The sequence below is a fragment of the Stegostoma tigrinum genome, chromosome 46 (genome assembly GCF_030684315.1).
Source record: "Stegostoma tigrinum isolate sSteTig4 chromosome 46, sSteTig4.hap1, whole genome shotgun sequence".
NCBI lineage: Eukaryota > Metazoa > Chordata > Chondrichthyes > Orectolobiformes > Stegostomatidae > Stegostoma > Stegostoma tigrinum.
The window spans coordinates 11,879,575-11,888,791 of NC_081399.1; the positions used below are offsets into that span (position 1 = coordinate 11,879,575).

General features: G+C 42.3%; 1 pseudogene; it reads right to left on the reverse strand.

Annotated features, from left to right (window-relative positions):
- Positions 1-544: 544 nt before the first annotated feature.
- On the reverse strand, positions 545-7,457 carry LOC132207406 (NACHT, LRR and PYD domains-containing protein 3-like; annotated as a pseudogene).
- Between the last annotated feature and the right edge of the window lie 1,760 nt (positions 7,458-9,217).

Here is a 9,217-nt window from a genome sequence, read left to right on the forward strand (position 1 = left end):
AGTGCATTTGCCGTCTCTGTAGTTACTTCCTTTGATATTCTAAGAGGCATCCCATCAGGTGCATGAGTTTCCCATTTTTTTTCTATCTCGTGGTAATTATTGTTTTCACTTTTCTCTCCTTCTCTGGTCCCTCTATAGTTTAGTAAGTCTGGAACTCTGTGCAATGTCACCTTTTAGGTTTGGTCCCATATATTGCACTCCATTCTCCCGCTGACAGACAACTCAATTAAAAGGAACAAAAACAGAAATTGCTGGAAAAGGTCAGCAGCTCTGGCAGCATCTGTGAAGAAAAAAAAAACAGAGTTAACGTTTCAGGTCCAGTGACCAGAAAGACTCGTTAACTCTGATTTATCCTTCACAGATGCTGCCAGAGCTGCTGAGCTTGTCCAGCAACTTCTGGTTTTGTTCCTGATTTACAGCATCTGCAGTTATTTCGGTTTTTATCAAGTGAAAAGGATATGTGTGCTCTACGTTCATCCTCCTGACATAACTGCACAATCAATGGGACTCAATCGCAGAGTATTATGTGAGTTTGAATCTCAAATCAAAGTGTTTTTATTGAACAGACTGTGTAATAGGCCAGTGGGGAGTTCTGAGATTTAAATAGGTAACACAATGCATTTAGGGGGTTCCTTTTCCCAATTTTACTGTCTGTGTTTCCAACATGTGCTACAAAATTCTCCTTCACCCAGTCGATCACTTGCAAGTTGTTTTATGTGATAACAGACCCAGAAACTGCTGCAGAGGTTGAGATGACTGTGGAGAGAAGAGACCAGTCATGAAACAAAGAAATATCACCTGCCTCACTATTGGCTTGACTGAAGCATTTCTGGGTGTATTCAGGATCTGGAATCAGGAATTGTGCGAATGAAGCTACCAACTCTAGGCTGGTGAGATGTGAGAATGTGTAAACCACATTGCAGACGAAATCATCGCTCTCCAAAAGTTCCATCATGAACCCAGACAGGGACTGGAAGGTTTGCAGGTTGTACTGGATCAGATCTTCAAATCCAAACACAAGCTTCTTCTCAGAGACTCCTGTGAAGGCCATCTCACCAAGCTTCAGTAACGCTTCACAGGGGTCTTCAGTCTCTTGGCCATGATTTTCCAGAATGTTATAAATATAGTAGGAATATAGCTGGATGATGGTCTTGGGAACTTGCTGCTGTTTCCTGTCTCTTCCTATGAAAAAGTGACCCAGTGACAGACTGAGGACCCAGCAGTTATGAAGGGTTATGGCACATGGTGTACAGGATCTCGTTCTCCTCCATGTGTTTGAAAACAGCTGCTGCCACTGTCTGATCCTCAAAAAATCTGTGGAAATATTCCTTCTGTTCATCACCAAGAAATCTCAGGGGTTCAGCTGAGACACTGATCTCAGCCTTTTTCAACAAATGGAATGCAGTGAGACGGCTGGCCACTCGCCCTGAACATCCTGGGAGCAGCTTGTGCTGGATTAAACTGTACATAATGTCTGACACTTCACACGAGGATTCAGGATCAGTGCACGTAAACTGTGATTCTATATTTGTTTGATTATGTTCACAACTGTTACTGTCCTTAAATTTGTCCAAACCATCAAATATAAACAGTAAACTCTCTGGGTTCTTTCAGAGCTCTCCCAGAGCATTCCCAAGGTAAGGACAGTGCTCCTGTACCAGGTTCTTCAGGTTTATTCTGCAGTTGATAACATTTAAATCTCAGTGTTTGGAAAACAAATTGAAATTGTGGGTATATTTACCTATTAGCCCAATGATGGACCAGCATTTGTACCATTGCTGTTTTTCCAATCTCTGGGATCCTGTTTGCTGATGCTGAAATTCTAGAATTCGACTGCCCAAAGAAATATTTCAGTTTCAGAGCAGTCTCCCAAGCTGGGAAACATTTCTTTGAAACAACTGCTCAATTCAGACTTTTTAAACTTGTCTTCAGAGATGTTTCTGTATCCAGTCTTCATGGTCTCTGCCTCTTACCAGCAGTTCATGTTTTACTATTTTCTGATCTCAAACAATAGCAACAACCATTAGCTCAGTGTATAAATCAAGCAATTGAAAAACGTTAAATTTGTTATAAATAGGATAGTGTTCACGCTCAGTATTTAAGTTTGTTCCTGGAGTATTTCCTTGAATTCCTGTTGGGCATCTTAAACTGGAACAGGCAAAAAATAAACTGCTCTTCGAAACTGTTTATGAATTACAGAAGTAACTTTTAAATATGACATTTTAATCCAGTGACATTCCAGGAAGAATGAACTCATCTTCTCAAAGCAGATGATTGTGGGACATTAACAAACAGTGAATGCGAAATTTGGTTGAGGAATTTGGTATAAATTTCATTCAGTGATGATACAAAATGATCAGTGTGTAATTCAGCCTCAGTACTACATCAATTCAAATAATTCTATTTCATTTTCGATAAGAGATGTTTTGTTTTTTCATATTATTCGAATACTTTTGCTGTCCTCAGCAATATGTGTGTCTGTATGTGTATGTCTCTGTGTGTTTATGATACGTGTGTGTCTCCAAATGTGTGTGACTCTCTGTGTGTATGTGTAAAGGTGTCTGTATGTGTGGGTATGTGTTTCAGTGTCTGCATACATTTGTGTATTTCTCTGTCTATGAGTGTTTCGTCCTCTGTATCTATATGTTTCTGTCTTTGTATCTGTGAGTAACATTCTATGTATGTCTGTAAGTATATGTATGAGGTCGTCTATATTAGCATATATATATTATTGTGAGTTTTTTTGGTTTTGTGTATCTGTGTACATCTTTATTGTCAATCTCAGTGTGTCCGTGTCTGGTTGTATCGAGGTAATAGTCTGTATCTATATCTGAGTGATTCTTTGTGTCTGTCGCTCTATGCAACAGGATCTTAATTGTTTTGGTGGTGAAGTATTGAACTGGGGTCAAACTCCTCTCTCTCTCTCTGTCTGCCCCTCTTATGTTTAAAATCATAATGTTCATGGTCGTGTTAATGTGTGCCTCTATGTCTGTGTGTGTTTGTGCATGCGTGTTTGTGCACCTCCTGCAATAATCGTTAGCTCAGTGTATCAATCAAGCAATTGAAAAACGTTAAATTTGTTTTAAATTGGATAGTGTTCATGCTCAGTATTTCAGTTTGTTCCTGAAGTGTTTCCTTGTATTCCTGTTGGACGTTGTAAAATGGAACAGGCAAAAAAAGTGCTCTTCAATGTTGTTTATGAATTAAAGAAGTAACTTTTAAATATGACATTTCATAAGACAGTCTCTGCCTGCAATGGGAGTGACTTTGTACTGAAGGAAGTTTGAATGAATTAATTAAAATGTGGTGGATCAAAGGCTTAAAGCGATATAAGTTTGAAGAGGCCTCCCTGGGCCACTGCACAAGCAGCAGATTTGCTTTGGGCAAGACATCAAAGCCTCTAAATCTCTCACATTGTACATTTGTTTCATTCTTTAAAGAATGCCTTTGGAGACACAGATCCATTTTGCACCATCCATTGCGATGTTGTCCCTGGGATATGAGGAGAAGGAAGTGAACATGCCCAGTGCTGGTCTCAGCCCCCTCGACCGTTGATTAATTTCTCGCTTAAAATTTGTGAGAGTGCATCAGAAAACGTTGTAAGCTGCAGAAAGTGCAATAAAATTCACCTCATGGAATGGTTTCCTTGGAGCTGCCTGAATACAACTGCGGTGCAACCTTTCTGTTTAATACGTTTAATGTGAGGAATACTGCTCAAAGACAAATCATTTCCACGTTACAGAGTGAGCACAGCATTTCTCCACATGAGCATTTTCCACAGTGAGGATCCTCAGTCCAAATGCAAACCTCTCCACACTGGGTTTGTGAGTGTGTGTGTGTGTGTGTGTGTGTGGGTGTGTGGATGGATGGTGCTGTCAATTTGGATTGTGCTAAAAGATGCTGTCCTTCCTTGCTCCCTCTTTGATTTAATCCTTGAGGGTTTTCACTCTCTACCATCATATGTCCAGTGGCTTGGGGCGGCCAGCAGAGGGAGGCATTGTATCATTTTAACACAGGGGAGCTTTGCTACCTTATTTTGGCTCTGCTCTTCATGACAGCAAATTTCTGGTGAGACTGCATTGGCATGGCAGCCCATTGCAATTGAGAAGTTTGATGCTGAAAAACAGGGAATTTAGCTATTTGTTATCAATTGTTTCGTGACTTGTTTCTCATAAAATCTTGTCATTGCCTGCCACAGTTTCCCACATCAAAACAGCTCATAGTTGGCTATTTGTGACAGTTGTATGGGGTCTGTGTAATTGGAACTGAGAAGTGAGACCATGCATTTAATAACAGAACATTTTCAGATTAACTATAATGTTATCAAAACCCTCCGAAGGATTTGATTTTGATGGAGACTTATGGAGGGTTCCCAGCTGATAGAATTTCTTCCTGGGTAATTCCTATTTCTCTGGACAATTCCTTTGGATTGTCAAACAATGGAGAATCCAAACATTCCCAGCTCAGCTCTCTTCCTGAACTGTGATAAGGACTCTTTTTCTAGATGGGTGGAATACACCCCACTTGCCTCGATGGGTACAGCTCCAACAAATATTCAAGAAGCTTGATACCATCCAGGACAAAGCAGCCCCACTTGATTGGCACCACATCCATAAGCACCCACTCCGTCCACCACAGATGCTCAGTGGGATCAGTGTGTACTATCTACAATATGCAGAAATTCACGAAAGATCCTCAGACTGTGCGTCCCAAACCCACAACCACTTCCATCCAGAAGAACAAGGATAGCAGATTCATGGAAACACCAGCTCCTTCAAGTTCCCCTCTGATCCACTCACCATCCTGACTTGGAAATGTATCACTGTTCCTTCAGTGTCAATGGGTCAAAATCTTGGAATTCCTTCCTTAACAATAATGTACATCTTCAGCACATGGACTGCAGCAGTTCAAGAAGACAGCTTACTGACACCTTCTCAAGGGGCAATAGAAGGAAAATAAATCTGACTCAGCCAGTGATGTAATATTCCAGGTGTGAGCAAAGTAAATATGTTCTGAAATGCGAGCTTCACTGAAGAGTTTTCTTTTGTCATAACACAAGGAATTTATGCAACCAGGTATTTCACTGCATTACTGATCTTTGCTGTGAACTTAGACAATGTTGCTGCACAAATAAATGTGTTTGTGCAACAACTGAGATTCCACAGCATGTAATCAACTGCACCGAAATGATCTAGAAAAGGTGGGTAATTCTCAGAACGGATCCCTTGAATGACATAATATAAGAAACGTACAACATAGATTAACCACAGGAGGATGAAGCTCCCAGAGATGGTGAAGAGCAAAATCACAGACTTCCTTCTGCTATCCATCTGTGCGTCTGTGCAATTGCCTCTTTTGCTCTCACCCTTCAGCCTCTTCCGGACTCGACAAGTCACTAAAATGTGTCTGACTGTCATAGCATTAAGCAACAGAATTCACATGAATGGCATAAAGGGGTTAAAACTGTATCAAGCAAATGGGGCCACATACCAAATCTCAGTAAAATACCGTGACTTTGTTTTCCTGTAGAATGGCATAGTGTTGATGATCCTCAGAGGCTCATATTGAAAATAGAATAGGATGTTTTTCAAACAGAGTGCAAGTTGTGAGAGGGAGAGTGAGTAAATAGAGAAAATGAGAGACAGCGAGAGTGCAAGTTGTGAGAGGGAGAGTGAGTAAATAGAGAAAATGAGAGACAGCGTGAGACAGTAAGTGACGGTGTGAGAGAGAGTGAATGAGGTTGAGAGAGCAAGTGAGACAGAAAAAATGACAGAACAAAAGATAGAGAGATTGAGTGTCAGGGAAGGGGTGGCTCTGAGGGGTGAGGGATTGGGGTAAAAAAGAGAAGTACCATGCCGGAGGAGGTAATGGGGGGTTTGGTGCCCTGCCCTGGTCTGTTCTCTCACCTGGCGCTCGGTAGCAAGTATGAAATGGGGAAGGTCAGATGACTCCAGTTGGAACTGCTTATTGGAGGGGGCTACCACTTACTTGGAAGCTCATAGTTGGCAAAGAAAAAATATCTAATGGAAAAATATGGGATAGGTAAAGGGCAAGGAGATATTAACTAGCAAAAGTAATAATATCCCAGTGCAAAACTTACTGACAAAGTCTCAGATTAAAAAAAAGGACATGCCCAAACAATAACACACTAAAGGATCAATATCAGCAACAGGCAATGGAATTACATCAGAACTGGCAAGGAACATTCAGACCACACAAATATCAGGCAATGATTCGATCTAATCATCTAATCGCACAACAAACTACTGCCCCTCAACATTTACTGAACCCCCACTATCAACATCCTGGGGGTTACCTTTGACAAGAATTGTACTGAATGAATTTTGGAAATTAAGGGACGATTTGAGTGAAGTGTGATAAGGTATTAACAGAAAAAGATGAACTATTTCCATAGGTTGGGGATTAGAGAACAAGGGATCATAATCTGTGAAAGAGAGCCAAAGTGTTTCGGAGAGATGTCACCTCGCACTTCTATAACTTTCTCCCTCACACAGCAGTGGATACTGTATCTGTTGGTCTGTTAAATGAGAGCTTTGTTTATTGTTTAGCAAAGGAATTGAAGGATGTTCGGCCTGTTTTGATGTGTAAAGTTTTATTTAACTTCTATTCCTTCTGGAAATTCTCTCCTCTTCACAATCTTCAGTCAGGAGATTCAAATCTTAACAGATCACCATCCTGATCCCTGCACATCAAGACATTTACCACATTACAGATGTATAGATTCATAGTGTAAATATCTCAGCAGTCCTAACATTGTCACTAAGGGATCCCTGCATTCTATTTATTGCTGCACTTGTATAAAACACATAGATTAGTCTTGTTCGAAATATGACACGGGTTTTGATGATTTGTTTCCTGGTCCTGTTGTGGCTCCAATCAGGATTTGGTCCAATGCTAAGAGCAGGGGATGACATGATCCAAGGAGAAGGAGAGAGTTTGGTTTATTGACTTTCCAATTGTCAGTCCTATGACTGATTCGTGATTGAGTTTTCTAATGGTGTTCTGCTCTGGGCAGAGTTGGAGCTCAGAACTGTAAGAATCTATTACACTCATCGACCTCTGAAACCAAGTAAAATTACAGACTTCTTTCTGTTCTGATAGGGGGGACCATGAGCTCAGTCTCTGTCCAAACTCCATAATCTCTGGACAGACTGGAATGGAGGACAATCAGAGGTGGCTGCAAAAGCCAGATTTCAAACTCACTCAATCCCCATCACTTCCACTCACACTGTGCATCGATTTTTGGCGATAAAATCTTATTGTTGCTTTTGGGAACAGGCAGGGAAATTTCTGTCAATAATTCACCATGTCTTTTTTCATTTGTCTTGCACAGTTAATTTGCTGGCAATTGTTATCCTTTCCAGGGGCAAGTGCAGTGTTTCCCGTTGCACTACTCGTTACCTGGTGGTTCTGGCGGCTGCTGATCTGATAGTCATTATCACTGAACTTATACTGTGGAGTTCTCCTTACTATTATTACCCATTCTCTTTCGTGCACAACATTGCTGTGTGTAGTATTAGCTCAGTTGTTTAGCAGCAGGAGTCCGGGAGAGAGCGCGAAGGCAGCTGGGAAAGTAAGCTTTCATCCTAAAAGTCTTACCTCGCGTGACTGCGGCCTTCAGCTGTACAGTAGAGGAGGAGTCCCAGAGTGGGCATGAGTGGATAACAGTTATCTTTTACCCAATAAATTTGGGAAGTGACTAATACCCGAAACACTGCATGTGTAATGTCTCCTGCCCTTCCACCTCCTCCAATCTAATAATAAAGACTAAGTGCGGTAAGCAGGTAAGCTATTTGTATTTTTTTCTTATCTCTTTGTTGTCTTTTGGGGAGGTCACCGAGACGCCTAATCCTCTGGGAGCAGTTCGGAAGGGAAAGCCGTTTTCTGCTTGAGTATATAATGGAGTAAAATTACTGGTGCAGAGAACACCGAAAGAGAGAACACTGCAAACCCAAAAACAACTAATTAATTTTAAATTATTAACTAAGTAGAGATGGCAGGTCAGGTGATGTGTTGTAGCTGTTTGATGTGGGAGCCAGCTGATCCCATTGTGAACGACAGTGACCACATCTGCAGCAAGCGTTGGCTGCTTGAGGAGCTCCGGCTCAAAATTGATGAGCTGAAATCTAAACTCCTAACACTGCGGCACATCCAGGAGGCAGAGAGATACCTGGTTGCTGTCTTCCAGGAGGCAGTCAAACCGAGTAGATTAACTAATGTTAATTTAAGCGGTGGGCAGGGACAGCAGTGTGTGACTGTGAATGAGAAAGGGAGAGGTACCCTGCATACAGGAACACAGGAACTGCAGCCCTTGACATTGTCCCACAGGTATGAGGCATTTGCTCCCTGCGTGGATGAGGAACAAGGCTGCAGGAAGGATGAGTCAACTGACAATGGCACCATGGTTCAGGAGGCCATTCAAGAGTAGGGAGCTAAAGGACAGATTGTCGTTGTCGGGGATTCCGTCATCAGAGTGATAGACAGTATCCTTTGAGAGCAGGATAGAGAGTCCCGCAAGGTGTGTTGACTGCCCTGGCTGGCTCGAGAGGATACTGGAGAAGGAGTTGGAGGATCCAGTTGTTTTGGTCCACATAGGTACCAAAAACATAGGCAGGACTAGGAAAAAAGACCTGATTCAGGATTATTGAAAGCTTGGAACAAAATTTAAAAAAAAAGAATTCCAAGGGTCGTCAGAAATAATGGAAACTGCAGATGCTGCAGAATCCAAGATAACAAAATGTGAAGCTGGATGAGCACAGCAGGCCAAGCAGCATCTCAGGAGCACAAAAGCTGACATTTCGGGCCTCGACCCTTCATCAGAGAAGGGGATGGGGAGTGGGTTTTGAAATAAATAGGGAGAGACGGGGAGGCGGGCCGAAGATGGATAGAGGAGAAGATAGGTGGAGAGGAGAGTATAAGTAGGGTGGTGGGGAGGGGATAGGTCAGTCAGGGGAGGACAGACAGGTCAGGGAGTCGGGTTGACGTTAGTAGGTGGGAAATGGAGGTGCGGTTTGAGGTGAGAGGAGGGGATAGGTGAGAGGAAGAACAGGTTAGGTCGGCGAGGATGAGCTGGGCTGGTTTTGGGATGCAGTGGGGGGAGGGGAAGAACTGGGCTGGTTTTAGGATGCAGTGGGGGAAGGGGAGATTTTGAAGCTTGTGAAGTCCACATTGATACCATTGGGCTGCAGGGCTCCCA